Consider the following 15,101-nt stretch of genomic DNA (forward strand, 5'->3'; position numbering starts at 1 on the left):
TTGTTATACCCTAATTCTGACTAAAAACTACACTCACGGATATATAATTCTACTGACTAAAACCACACACATCATTAGAATAATCTCATGATTCTAATCAATTTCATACAATCATATGGTTTCAGGGTGGAATATTCTAATCATTCATTTAAACATATAAATCTGATTCAGTTTTCATAGAGCTTACAATTTCCTCATTTGATAAACCTCTACTACAACTTTATGTCTCTAAGTTGGTAGTAATAATTCCCAATATCCTGGGTGTCTGAGATTTGATTGAGCTGGACCACTGACACTCCATCATATGCATCACCAAGGGCAGGGCAGGCCAGGGCTATCCATTGCCATGTGTAATGCAGTGTAGCCTAGTTTTATTTACAACGTCCCAGCACCGCAAAAAAAAAAATCTTGGGAAGTTCATTTTCATACAAATAAAACTTTGCCCTGTGGTTCTCCGAGCACGCAACACGTATAGCCTAGGCCTATAGCCTAGTATAAACAATGGGTAATTTGATTGAGACCACATTAAATATATGCATACTTGATATTGCACACCCAGCAGGGAATCAGGTATGATGGGCAGCACACACATCACCATACATAAATTTTGCTTCTGCACCTAGAATATTTTTCTCTCTATAATCCAATATGTAATTTATAGGCAGGCATGTAGTGTATTGCATTGGGACCAATGGAGTGGGTGGACTCAATGTTGCTGCCATAACACTAATATGCTGACCAGACCACTCGCGTGCATGCTGATTTTGTCCACCCACACCAGACACAATCAGGACACGCAGGTTTAAATATCAAAACGAACCCTGAACCAACTATATTAATTTGGGACAGGTCGAAAAGCATTAAATATTTACGGCAATTTAGCTAGCTAACCTTCTGTTGCTAGCTAATTTGTCCTGGGATATAATCATAGGGTTGTTATTTGACCTGAAATGCACAAGGTCCTCTACTCCAACAATTAATCCACAGATTAAAGCATAAATCAAGTTTGTTTCTAGTAATCTCTCCTCCTTCAGGCTTCTTCTTCGAACTTTATATGGAAGTTGGCAAACAACTAAGATGCATTACACCACCACCCACTTGACTTGAGTATGGACCTCAGTTCATCTTTCAATCACCCACGTTGGTAAATGCTCCTAAAAAAACAATGAGATGGGAGAGGCAGGACTTGCAGTGCATCAAGCTTCACAAATATAGCCATGTTCTATTTTAGGGCATGATTACGTAAACACTTGTTGACGTGCACGAGCAGTGTGGATGAAATGACTGAATAACATCTGTACAGCGGTGTACGTCCGAGGAATGTTCGCAGCATGCGCGAGTGACTGCCCTCTGAAGGTTGATAGTAACCTAATCTCTCTTGGATAGACTACGTCAACATAAATGGTAATCAAGCATTACACAAGACTTTAGTAATGGGTTAACCGAGATTAATAGTAACCTGTAAATAATTGTGTACTCAATGCTGTACACAACTTTTAGATGTGCATTCATCAATAGGCCTATACATACATAATTCACACAGACAACAATAATGAGAACCTGTAAAATACAGAAACATTGAGTGTCTTTATTTTCTATACATTCCCCAGACAATTCAATCTGGTAGAGGTAAACCCAACTAAAGATAGCTGTTCATGAGAGGTTGGCAATTGGACAGAGCACAAAATAAAGGTTCAGAAAGCAATACCAGTAGCTCATGTGAAATCGAGAGATTTGCATTTGTTTAACACAATCCCCCTCAAATTAAGACCAAAGTCTCAAATCCATTACATGATTGGAATAAATTGCATACATTCAAGGCATTGTTAGTTTAAAGTGACTAGAATAAATACACAGAGAAATTATTGTAGTGTGGACATTTAATTATTACATACTTTATGGATTTTATCCACAGTTTATTTTTCACAAAATTATTTATGTAATAGTGAAATGTACAGGCATAATGTCAGGAAAAGAACATACCAGATATAGACTAGGGCAACAAAAACACTAACTGCTTGACCCAGTTGAATACAGTATAGGTATCTTACCGTTTCATTGTTCATCACTAGTTAACATTAACTCTCCCCATAGGTTATCTGTACAACAAATTCAATTCCTAGGCAATTTATTTCAGTACACTTACAACTGACAGAAATTCTCTCATTCCAAGGTGATCCAAATGAACCTATTTGTGCAACTTCCATAGAAAAGCAGTTTATCTACTACTCCCAACCACTACTTGCTATGAGATTGGTCCCCAAGTAAGAGTTCACAACGACAAGCAACTGAAACTTTACAGTATTAGAGATATAAAAGAGGTATAGAAAAGTGCATATTTCCATCGGTGAAATGTCAACCTGCATAAGACCCACTTACAGTAATATGCAAACCATGTCCATTTTGATTAAAAGTTGTTTGACCAAACAAACCAGAAAATAATTCTTAAAACACCATTCAATATGAACTTATTTATCACTTTATAACACAGGTTCCCTGCTCGCTCGTTGATCCTTGAAGAAAAATAGCAAATACACAGTAGTAACTACAGTAGATAATGGCAAAAAAAATGCTTCAAACCCCAAACAGAAAACATTTAAGAATAGTTGCCATAATACACTCAAAAGATATTTGTCCATCTTGCCATATTGTCCATTACAAGGTGTACCAAACTGTTCTTTCCAAAATGTTCCATGATAACCAATATTAATTAACTTCTTAATTACAAAAATAACATATTATTCAAGAATTAGAAGTATTATTTCTGTTGTATTACATTTCATGACATGACTCAGCCCTGAAAGCTCAACCCTTGGTGTGCAGGTTTCTGTTCCGGCTCATTGTTCAATCATGTCAACTTGGACGACAATCGCCTAACGGGGCAGCAGGTAGCCTAGTGGTTAGAGCGTTGGCCCTGTAACCGAAAGGTTGCTAGATTGAATCCCCGAGCTGACAAGGTAAAAGAAATCTGTCGTTTTGCCCCTGAACAAGGCAGTTAACCCACTGTTCCTAGGCTGTCATTGTAAATAAGAATGTGTTCTTAACTGACTTGCCAAGTTAAATAAAAAGGTTTAAAAAAAACAAGTAGGCCATGTTTGTAAAATAAATAAATGTACCTGACTTGCAGAGTTAAGTAAAGGTTACATATAAAAAACATTACGGTAAGAGACCCTGCACAAACAGGACTGATAATGAGAAGTAAAAGGCACTGTTGTTCACCTAATACCTTTTTTGCACTATTGGTTAGAGCCTGTAAGTAAGCATTTCACTGTCGACACCTGTTGTATTCAGCGCACGTGACATATAAACTTTGATTTGTTCAGCATGTCTATGACTGTTAAGTGAAGCCATTGGAATTGGATGTCTTCCCGTCTTTACCCTTCAGTGACTCCCTGTAGAGCAGCAGCCTCTCGGTGGTGTGAGGGGGCAGCCGGCTCCTCTTGGCCCTGACAATGCAGGACGCCATGGGGAAAAGCCGGTCAAAGCCCCCTGATGTGGCTGGCACAGCCAGCAGCCTCCTGGCTGTCCTCTGGAGCTGGGGAAACCGTGAGGCATCTCTCCAGAAAACCTGGGTGGAGCAGTCCCCATGCAGCACAGGCTCTGATAAGTACTGGTCCAGCTCAGACAGCTTCATGGTCTTGGCCGCAGGCTGGAGGAAACCGAAGATGGACTTGCGCTTGAGTTTGACGCTGCAACTGTTAGAGCTGGAGGCCTCATGGCTGTCTTCACTCTCTTTCTGCTTCACCAATGGGTTCCAGGAATCCATGTCGGTGACCGACGCCTCAACCAGTGTTCGGACCTGGAACTTGGAGGGGGCGGCCAGTGTGGAGGTGTCCCCTTAATGCGGGGGTCCAGCACCGTGACAAGGATCAGGTCCCTCTGCAGGATGAGGGGCTGGAAGTGTGTGTGCAGGCCAGATCGGAGCCCCTTGGAGAAGTGGCTGTAGTTGGTGGGGAGGGTCTCCAAGGTCCTGTCCAGGCCGATCAGAGAGGGGATGATGAGGGGGAAGGTGACAGGGTCACTCTGCAGCACCTGGATGGCCTCCTCGAAGGGCTCCAGCAGGCCGATGATGTCCACCACCTGCTCTCGCTTGGCCCTCACCATGGGCGGGGAGCTGGACGAGTCCTTGGCTTCAATGCGGGCCTGAGAAAGCAGGGTCATGACCGAGCCCCACACCGCCTCCAGCACCATCCGCCGCATCGACACAAAGGTGGAATTCCAGTGACCACTGTCGGGTGAGGGGGTCAATGACATGCCACACTCCTTCAGCAATACCTCGTTCCAGTAGGCGCTGCGGTGGAAGAAGGCCACCACGTTGTGTACCTGTGACAGCAGGTTCTCCACAACACGAGAGTTCTTCAGAGCCTCCTTGATCACCAGCTGCAGCATGTTGGCAATGCAGCCCACACGGGTGCCAAACTGGATCTCTGAGAAGTCCTCTGTGGGCATCTGGTCGCCCAGGAAGGCCAGCATCTCCTTCTTGTTTGGGTCGCCTCGCTGAGACGAGCACAAGATCCTATAGTCGCAGAAGAGGTCATAGGCAGCGATGGTGTGCTTGGTCTCGTTGGTGATGATGTAACCCAGGTTGTTGGGGAACAGGCCGTAGCTCAGCAGAACGGCCTCCAGCTCCCGAGCCACGGCCACGTTCAAGTTCTTGTGGCCGATGTGGCGGAAGGCCACGGTGGGCCGGTGGATGTGCCAGTCGTCATCCAAGAAGTGCAGCTGCACGGCGACAATGGGGTCGGCATAGGGGTTGGCCCAGAGGTCCAGGGTGGCATGGATCACAGCATTGCCTGAGCTGGCCGCCAGGCAGGTCTTCAGGTTGTGGATCAGATGGGGCTTGATGGCCTTCTCCACATCATCGTACAGCCGGAGGCCGACGGCACGCTGGGACAGCCTCTGATACTGGGGGCCGATTACAGACATGAACCTCCTGAAGCCTGAGCCCTCGACGAAGCTGAGGGGAAGCATGTCCTCCGATATCATCCGCAGTACGGCTTCTGTGATGCTCTTCTGACGCGACTGGTGGGTTGTGGGGACACCGCTAGAGCAGGGGCTGTTGGAGTCCCTCTTGGCTGAGACAGGTGGAGACACCACCATCTTTGGCCTGGCTGGGTGAGAGTCCTTTTTTGGCCTAATTTTTTGAGTGAGGGCCATAGCCTCTCTATATTGCCTCATCTACAGAGAACAAAGAAAATGGGCAAAGCGGTTTGAATGTTTCAAGATTATACTGTGAAGAAATTGGAGTCAACATGGGCCAGCCTCCCTGTGGAACGCTTTCCACACCTTATAGAGAGTCCTTGCACTGATGAATTGAGGCGGTTCAGAGGGCAAATAGGGGGTGTTGGTGAGGTTTTGCAAACAAAGTAACAGTCAAGGACATGGCATTCTTACCACCTCTGGAGGTTCAGGCTCCGAGTCTAAAACAACATCACAACGGAAATCCACCTGCAAGCAAAAATAACCTAGTTTATCAAACATCCACTATATTCAAAACGCGACACTTTACCTTGTGTACACTAAAAGCATATACAGGCACCTGTTTTTTTTATTTTTTATGTGAGAAACACAAATGACTAACCTCTCCCTGCTCCAAAGTAATGGGTGATGGGTTAGTTGAACCATGGTGCTTGTTAGTATGTGAAGAATTCACAGGGCTGACCTCGCCCTGCTCCAGAGTAGTGGGTAGTAGTGGGCTCCCGTCATTGTCCATAACATATGCTCCCATCTCTACATTACGTTTGATGGTTGAGTTCCAGTGGTTTTTCACGGCATTGTCAGTCCTGTCAAAGGTAGAAATGTACAAATTCTGCTAGGTCAACATAGGATGTGAATGTGACCCATTTCATTGCATGTGGCAGGGTTTGATATTGTGATGATTAACCATGACCCACATGCCAGTAAAAACGTCTGGACCAGTTCTGGACCAGTTGATCACGACAGCCACTTGCTCCATCACCATTTTCAGCGCATTTTGGCTGTTCAGTTTGAGATTTCTGTGCACTGCTGCGATCTTCCATTGGAAACTACTGGGGCAGTATCAGATTCAACACCACATTGTCGAAAGCACATGCATAAAAGTCTGTCTATTTCAGCAATATGATTGGCTGTTCATTTAAGCACCACCAAGAGTCACAACAACTTCTTGAAAATCAGAGCACAGCATAACTAGTTAAATATTAGACTTAGCTAAAATTATTAACTGTTATTCATTTATATTACGCAGCTTTTAATACATACCATATTAAAACGGTTGCCTATTCGTAGTTTAATAATAGACACGCTAACCTAATAGACACGCTAACCTATGGGCCCCGCATGGCCCAAATGCAACTTAAACTACCCCAGGTCCAGGACAGTAGAAATATAGTTTGGGACAGAAGATTTTGGGTCAACTGACAGGCCAGTGAGAATAAAAGTTCATGCTGGACCCTGCTGTGGCAAATGACCTTCCAGGTAGCAGTTTGGCAATCTCAGCCCAGCAGTTCTTTGTAGATGATCAGGTCCTCCTCTGGGGTCCATGAGGACTTCTTCACGTCCGGGTTGAGGTGGTTGTGCCAGCACTCCCTGCACTGCTTCCCCAGGCGGCCCTTCAGGTGCTTGGCCACCATCGCCCACTGCTTGGTCCCATATTTACTCACCAGCTCAATGACCTACAGAGAGACAATGATGTAAGAAGGGGAAGGATAAATAATGGGCTGTGGAAATAATTTTCCTCTTTAAGGACAGCAAACTATCTGTATAATGACATTGGCTTGTTGATGCTCACCTTGTCATCCTCCTCCTTTGTCCAAGAACCTTTGATTATATCTGGATCCAGAGCCTTCATATAGCGGTGCATACATTGGTACTCTGTGCGTCCCTAGAGGAAAGCAACTTTTGTAAGGTTTTACACAGATATGCTCTTATTCATAGTATCAATCCTAACAGGAAAAGAATAGGACTAAAATTATATTCTACAATTAAGCCTGTGCTATATCTGTCCCAAATACTCACTGGTAGGAAGCTGACGATAGTTTTCCAGTCACTTTTTCCAAAGTTGTGCACAGTTGATCTTTAGATTATCATCCTACAGGTACAAGAGAAAGAACATACTACTGCACCTGCTAACTACAGAGCAGCTGGAACTATTCTCCTCGTTCTTTATAGCACTTTTACATTAGTCAGGGCTGAGAGCCTCTGGTTAGTGTTTAGGTTACAGAGGACTATATAAACAAGTATAGGAGGCCATTGCCATTTTAGAGTTATGGGACAAGGCCTCAAGTTAAGTCTAGATCAGTCGCTCACCTCCTCATGAGTCCACTTCACTTTAACTTTACAACTCTCCCGCTGTTCTGCCACATCAGAGTCTGTGTCAACACACAGCATTCTGTCTCCATCGTCACTCTGCATGCTGCAAATAAACAAGTATAAAAAGATGAGACCAGATGAAGGCATAAAACCTTAGCACACCTGGATTCAATCTAATTTGATGTTTAAGTGAGACATCTAGCTTCGTATTGTAATTTTGTAACACACAAACTGTGTAATAAGTTTCGTTAGTGTTCACAGACAATGTCCATTTCTTGAAACGCATTGTTGGTTAAGGCCTTGTAAAGTAAGCATTTAACGGTAAGGTCTACCACACCTGTTGTATTCGGCGCATGTGACTAAATCAAATTTGCTTTGATTTGAAGCCCACCTACTGTATCAGTCTTGCAAACAATGTAGTTAACTATTGCCACTAACGATAAAGCCAATCTTCAATTTAGGGGTATCAGTTAAAAGTAATGTCTTCACCAATCAATGACACATGCACAATGCTAACTAAGTGGAACTGTTGTTAGTAAATTGTTGCAAACATGACAGAAAATGTCCAATTGACTGCAACTGGTGGTGAAGAAGAAGCCGGTAACGTTAGCTGATTTGGCCATCTAGCAAACAACTACTAGGCGGCTGCTACTCTACTCTTTATTTGACTCATATTCTTATCTAGCAATGCGGACGCCTAGTCACTTTACCCTACCTTCACTTAACGTAAACTCACGTAAACTCGTATATCGCCTTGGTCCATACAATTGACCTCATTTTAGCGCCCCAAAAATGTAATACTTCCAGATCAACTGTAATGTCAATACCATTGTAAAGCACAATTTCTCCCCTTTCCAACAAAATCAATTACATGACCCCCACGCTGCCCGTTTCTGCATGATTCAAGCAGGCAATGAGCCCCATTGGGTATTTTTAAAGATGGCGGGTGGGGAAGCTAAACTAATGCGTGATAGTGAGAAGGACAGATGCCGTGTGGGAAATTTGCTTTTTTCCCACTTGATCTGTCCAACTTATCACCACTAAAATGTAAATAAAACACTATAAAGTGTTTATATAACATGTCATTACATTACATACCTATTTGAAGGTTTGTGTCGAATTTAAATCGGGTTTTTAGGGCGGTGCTAAAGTGATCTTCAGAAGCTTTGAGAATGATGATCGCATGCAATGAAGATGAAAAAATGACTAGGTATCCCCCCTTACCCCCGTCACTGTCCATTTCTTGTTTTTAAACGATGAGAGAAGTGCTACACCTGGTGGAGAGATTAAGAGACATAAATAGTAGCTTTATGCGTGCTGTACGTTACGACATGACATGTCAAGATGGAGGGTCAGTTTTTTCAACTTGTCTCCAATACTATAGAGCCATTACTATGTCGAACAACGCTTGAATAGAAACCTAGTTCACACCCCAGATTTTGACGTCAACACAGTCCCATTAGTTTTCTTTGTAGCCTCGTTTGAATGTCGCGGTTACGCACATTTGTACGGAATGGATCTACCTCATGTACAGCTGCACATTGATCTGGTAATCCCTGTATATAGTATAGCTCCATTATTTTGTATTGTATTGCTCGTGTTAGTTTAGTTTAACTCTACGTCGTTGGAAAAGGTTCGTAAGCAAGCATTTCACTGTCTACACCAGTTGTATTCGGTGCATGTGATAAATACAATTTGATTTGCTGGCCACAATAACAACGGCTTCTAAACAACCAGTTCACTGTTACTGAACAGTTAGCTGGCTAACGTTACCGAGCTAGCTCCCAGCTCACAACCATAATGCACACGAAGTCCCCTGAAAATAACACGAGTGTACAAAAGCCTTAATGTTTTCTGGAATGCAGTGCCAGGTTCTGTTGGATCCTGTATTTTACATTATAGCCATTACCATATATATGATTGAATATTATCTGCTGTTGGCTTGTGTGGATGTATGTATGTGTTATGCAACATAGCTGACTTGAAACATTGTTAAAAGTATCAGGGCCATGGGACTTTCTCATGATGGAAAAATACAGAGAAGCATGAAGACAGGAACTGTTCAAATTAGTTGGGAGGGGGGCACATTCAGAGCGGGGTGTTGCGAGAACAAGCGGTCTTTTGTTAGATAACAGGAGCCAGGTGCGAGATAACGGAATGGAGCGTGAGAGCCTGGATTTTACCTTAATTTGTTCTTCACAAGCAAGTTACAGCTATCAACAGAAGCGCCAAGAGGCGGGGACCCGCCTGAGCGCCTGCAATAGGCTGAGCAAGTTTAAACCACGCCCAGTCTCTACTGTGATAGACAGTTCCAACCCGTCTGTTGGCCTATCACAGTATAAAGAATACTGTTTTCATACATCCTGTCAGTTCCCTGTTCTGCCCTGCGTGGTATTACAGTGAGCCCGTATATACGAAAGTTGCATTTGACATTTATTACTTAGCTAATAAAAAATACATAGTATAAAATCGGTGACTCATTGTTATATTTATCCTGATACCAGATTTGAATTTACGCAACTCTAACAATTCCTTGAATAAATTGATGTGCGTGGCTCCATTTCACAACTGTATGCAATGATATGGCCGATTGGCTTACCCGCACGACCACCAGGACATTTCCCCTCGCTTCTCCGTGTGTCCAGCAATCCTCCAAAACCCAACTGTTGCGGCCTTGCCTCACATAACTGTCTGTTCTATCGACACTGAACTCTAACCGCAACAAACTACTTTAAGTTACAAGAATGTGCACGTAAAGTAGCTAGACTATAGAAAACGACTCCACAACTCATGCGTTTCAATATCTGTCTCGAGCCCAGCGCATTTTTGTGTGTGCAGATTTTCCCGGGCAAGAGGGGGTTTGCAGAAGGGTACGTTCCAGACAATCAACCCTTCGCATTCTTCTTCTTCTTCTATGATATCATGGCGGTCCACAAACAAACGTTTAAAGTGCATGCGGCCACCTACTGTTTATTTCAACTTTATCTAACCAGGTAGGCCAATTGAGAACAAGTTCTCATTTACAACTGCGGCCTGGCCAAGATAAAACAAAGCAGTGTGACAAAAACAACAACACAGAGTTACACATGGGATAGACAAACATACTACAGTCAATAACACAATAGAAAGATATATATACAGTGTGTGCAAATGTAGTAAGATTAGGGAGGTAAAGGCAATAAATAGGCCATAGTGGCGAAATAATTACTATTTAGCATTAACACTGGAGTGATAAATGTGCAGATGATGATGTGCAAGTAGAGATACTGGGGTGCAAAAGTGCAACAACAACAAAAATAACAATATGGGAATGAGTTAGATGGGTGGGGTATTTACAGATGGGCTGTGCACTGGTGCTGTGATGGGTAAGCTGCTCAGACAGCTAATGCTTATAATTAGTGAGGGAGATATAAGTCTCCAGCTTTAGTGAATTTTGCAATTCGTTCCAGTCATTGGCAGCAGAGAACTGGAAGGAAAGGCGGCCAAAGGGGGTATTGGCTTTGGTGATGACCAGTGAAATATACCTGCTGGAGCACGTGCTATGGGTGGGTGTTAAGTGAGCTGAGATAAGGCAGGGCTTTACCTAGCAAAGACTTATATATGACTTGGAGCCAGTGGGTTTGACGACGAATATGTAGTGTGGGCCAGCCAACGAGAGCATAGAGATCGCAGTGGTGGGTAGTATACAGGGCTTTAGTGACAAATCGGATGGCACTGTGATAGACTACATCCAATTTGCTGAGTAGAGTGTTGGAGGCTATTTTGTAAATGACAATGCCGAAGTCAAGGATCGGTAGGATAGTCAGCTTTACGAGGGTATGTTTGGCAGCATGAGTGAAGGAGGCTTTGTTGCGAAATAGGCCGATTCTAGATTTAATTTTGGATTGGAGATGCTTAATATGAGTCTGGAAGGACAGTTTACAGTCTAACCAGACACCAAGGTATTTGTAGTTGTCCACATATTCTAAATCAGAACCGTCCAGAGTAGTGATGCTAGTCGGGCGGGTGGGTGCGGGCAGCGATCGGTTGAAGAGCATGCATTTAGTTTTACTAGCATTTAAGAGCAGTTGGAGGCCACGGAAGGAGTGTTGTATGGCATTGAAGCTCATTTGGAGGTTTTAACACAGTGTCCAGAGAAGGGCCAGATGTATACAGAATGGTGTCATCTGCGTAGAGGTGGATCAGAGAATCAACCGCAGCAAGAGCGACATTGTTAATAAATACAGAGAAAAGAGTCAGGCCCGAGAATTGAACCCTGTGGTATCTCCATAGAGACCAACAGAGGTCCGGACAACAGGCCCTCCGATTTGACACACTGAACTCTATCAGAGAAGTAGTTGGTGAACAAGGCGAGGCAGTCATTTGAGAAACCAAGGCTACTGAGTCTGCCGATAAGAATGAGGTGATTGACAAAGTCGAAAGCCTTGGCCAGGTCGATGAAGACTGTCTTTTATCGACGGAGGTTATGATATAGTTTAGGACCTTGAGCGTGGATTAGGTGCACCCATGACCAGCTCTGAAACCAGATTGCATAGCGGAGAAGGTACGGTGGGATTCAAAATGTTCGTTGATCTGTTTGTTAACTTCGCTTTCGAAGAATTTAGAAAGGCAGGGCAGGATGGATATAGGTCTGTAACAGTTTTGGTTTAGAGTGTCTCCTCCTTGAATAGGGGGATGACCGCGGCCGCTTTCCAATCTTCAGGGATCTCAGACGATACGAAAGAGAGGTTGAACAGGCTAGTAATAGGGGTTGCAACAATTGCGGTGGATCATTTTAGAAAGAGAGGGTCCAGATTGTCTAGCTCAGCTGATTTATAGGGGTCGAGATTTTGCAGCTCTTTCAGAACATCAGCTATCTGGATTTGGGTGAAGGAGAAGGGGCGGGGCTTGGGCAGGTTGCTGCTGCTGGTCGGGGTAGCCAGGTGGAAGGCATGGCCATCTGTAATAACATAATAACGACACAATTCCCAGGAAATAGCCTTAAGCGTTTCTCCGGCGAGATTCTCACATGCCAAAGGAATAGAGTAGCAGCCAAAGAGTTAAATCGACATTCATTGACTACTATACATATCGTGCGCTTTTTAATAAAAGTAGATAATGTTTTCTCATGTAACGTATTCCAATTACTTTACTACATCACATTAATCACACAATGATAATTAGTTTGATGGATACCCTAGGCTTTGTACGAGATTATAAATTACGTCGAGATTCCATCTTAATTCGCTGCAACGTTATGGAAAAAGGTTTATTCAATAAATCCAGCAACTCCTCTCATACTGGGAAGAAAAAAAAAAAAAACATTTTCAGGCCTTAAGGGAAATTTTATTTCAAATGTAGTAGTACCCAGATGGAGAAAATCCAATACGTGTTATTTAGTTACATCGTTAGGGTAAGTTAACCAAAAGTGGACACACTCAAATCGGTTTCTAAGAAAATTGCCCAGACTTTGTAGACAGTTTAATAATGCTTAAACCTAATCTTTATCAAATTATCCATTAAAGCTACCATCTCAAAACCTACATACAATTTAAACCACCAATACGTAGATGTATCTAATTATATTCCCAATATTACTTTATCAAAGCTCTAATTGATTATACACACATGCAATTTATCTTATTTTAATATATTTACAGAATCCATATAAAACGTAAGAAATTCTTAGGTACTCACGAGAACCATTCCATTTGCCTCTTCAAGGACTCCATAGCTACAAAGCAGCTCTCCAAACATACTACCAGCAGAACCAAAAAAATCACTTTTGTTTCCCGGACAATGACCATGGGATCCTCAACGGTTCTCTAACCTCCCAGAAACCACAGCAAAAATCAAACCTCTCAGGAACTATAGACCTTCAGCTGCTTTCTAAAATATCATCCTGCTCGCAATACCACCCCGTGATATTCTATGATGGGCGGTGAAGGAACGGAACCCCAAGATAACGTTATTTCAAAGCTTATTATCCAAATTTCAATAATCTGATTAAGCATATTTCTATATGTTACTATCCAAACTTCTGATTAAGACTAATTTCCATATTCACACAACTCTCATATCACAGTCACACAATGCTATATTGGCAAACATACCTAATCAATTAGTTGTTTTTCAACAATATTTTAACCTGCAGGAATATTTTCTCATTTCTATCTCAAGTTTAGTTCTTAGGATAATACAACTCACACATTTGCATCTTTCAATACTTCTAAAATGGGGAACAGGTTTAAAACAAGTACAGGTGCACCTTACTATCTTATACTTGTATAAATGGTCTTAACTATTTCACACAGATTCCGGATGTTTTAACATTAAATGGCCAAAACCAGTTCACACAGATGCTAGATATTTAACGCTAAATTACCAAACCCAGGGCATACCTGGCTAGCACATTTCAAATATTTGGAATTCACCACTTCTGAGGATCACTTAGACGGTCTCACAGACACTTTTTAGAATGAGGTCCATCTTCCAATAGGGTTTCACCAGGTACCGTGCTTCACACAGAACCCACAGTCACCTTGGCCCCACACCCCTACAGACCACACCAATCCCTACTGTGATCAATTCAGTGTCAGGAGGTCGCCCGCAACCGACCAATGATAGGTGTCTTTGAGTCGACAAACTCGCAGATCTTCCTCCACTGACTCTGCCCTGTTTACGCCTCCACACACAGGAATACACACTCGACTAAAAACTTGACTTCGCGTGTGTCGCTCACCTCTTTATTAACATTTTTTAAAAACTAAGTTCGAGATGTGGTATCCACTCGGCTCGCTGCCTCTCAGATCAAAGGTGGGTCCATCTTCATCTACTTTCCCATTGTTCCTCAACTGTAGTGTATGATATACGATTTTGTAGCTATGAGTCTCTACTTTTATCCAATGTAAAAAACACAATTTCGCCTCCGAGTGGCACAGCAGTCTAAGGCACTGCATCACAGTGCTAGCTGTGTCACTACAGATCCTGGTTCGATTCCAGGCTGTGCCGCAGCCGGCCGTGACCGGGAGACCCATAAGGCGGCGCACAATTGGCCCAGCGTTGTCGGGGTTAGGGGAGGGTTTGGCCAGCCGGGATGTCCTCGTTCCATCATGCTCTAGCGACTCCTGTGGCGGGCCAGGCGCATGCACGCTGACACGGTTGCCAAGGTGTACAGTGTTTCCTCCAACACATTGGTGCGGCTGGCTTCCGGGTTAAGCGAGCATTGTGTCAAGAAGCAGTGCGGCTTGGCGGGGTCATGTTTCGGAGGACGCACGACTCTCAACCTTCACCTCTCCTGAGTCCGTATGGGAGTTGCAGCGATTAGTAACTACCAAATGGATATCACGAAAAAAATTATTATAATAATTTGGCTACATAAGATCGATATGAGCCGCCGGTAGGTCACAATGTTCAGTTTTTCACACAACGCCACATATGTCTCATGTTTTGAGGGAGCATACAGTTGGCATGCTGACTGTAGGAGCTGTTGCCAGATAATGTAATCTAATGTTAATTTCTCTACCATAAGCCACCTCCAACATCGTTTTAGAGAATTTGGCAGTACGTCCAACTGGTCTCACAACCGCAGACCACGTGTAACCACGCCAGCCCAGGACCTCCACATCCGTCTTCTTCACCTGCGCGAATGTCTGGGACCAGCCACCCGGACAGCTGATGAAACTGAGGAGTATTTTTATCTGTAATAAAGCCCTTTTGTGGGGGGAAAAAATATTCTGGTTGGCAGGGCCTGGCTCTACACTGGGTGGCCCTGGCTCCTAAGTGGGTGGGCGTATGCCCTCCCAGGCCCACCCATGGCTGCGCCCCTGCCT

General features: G+C 43.5%; 1 pseudogene; it reads right to left on the reverse strand.

Annotated features, from left to right (window-relative positions):
* Window positions 1-3,337: 3,337 nt before the first annotated feature.
* LOC109868992 (uncharacterized) lies at window positions 3,338-10,174 on the reverse strand (annotated as a pseudogene).
* Between the last annotated feature and the right edge of the window lie 4,927 nt (window positions 10,175-15,101).

Source organism: Oncorhynchus kisutch, linkage group LG24 (genome assembly GCF_002021735.2).
Source record: "Oncorhynchus kisutch isolate 150728-3 linkage group LG24, Okis_V2, whole genome shotgun sequence".
NCBI lineage: Eukaryota > Metazoa > Chordata > Actinopteri > Salmoniformes > Salmonidae > Oncorhynchus > Oncorhynchus kisutch.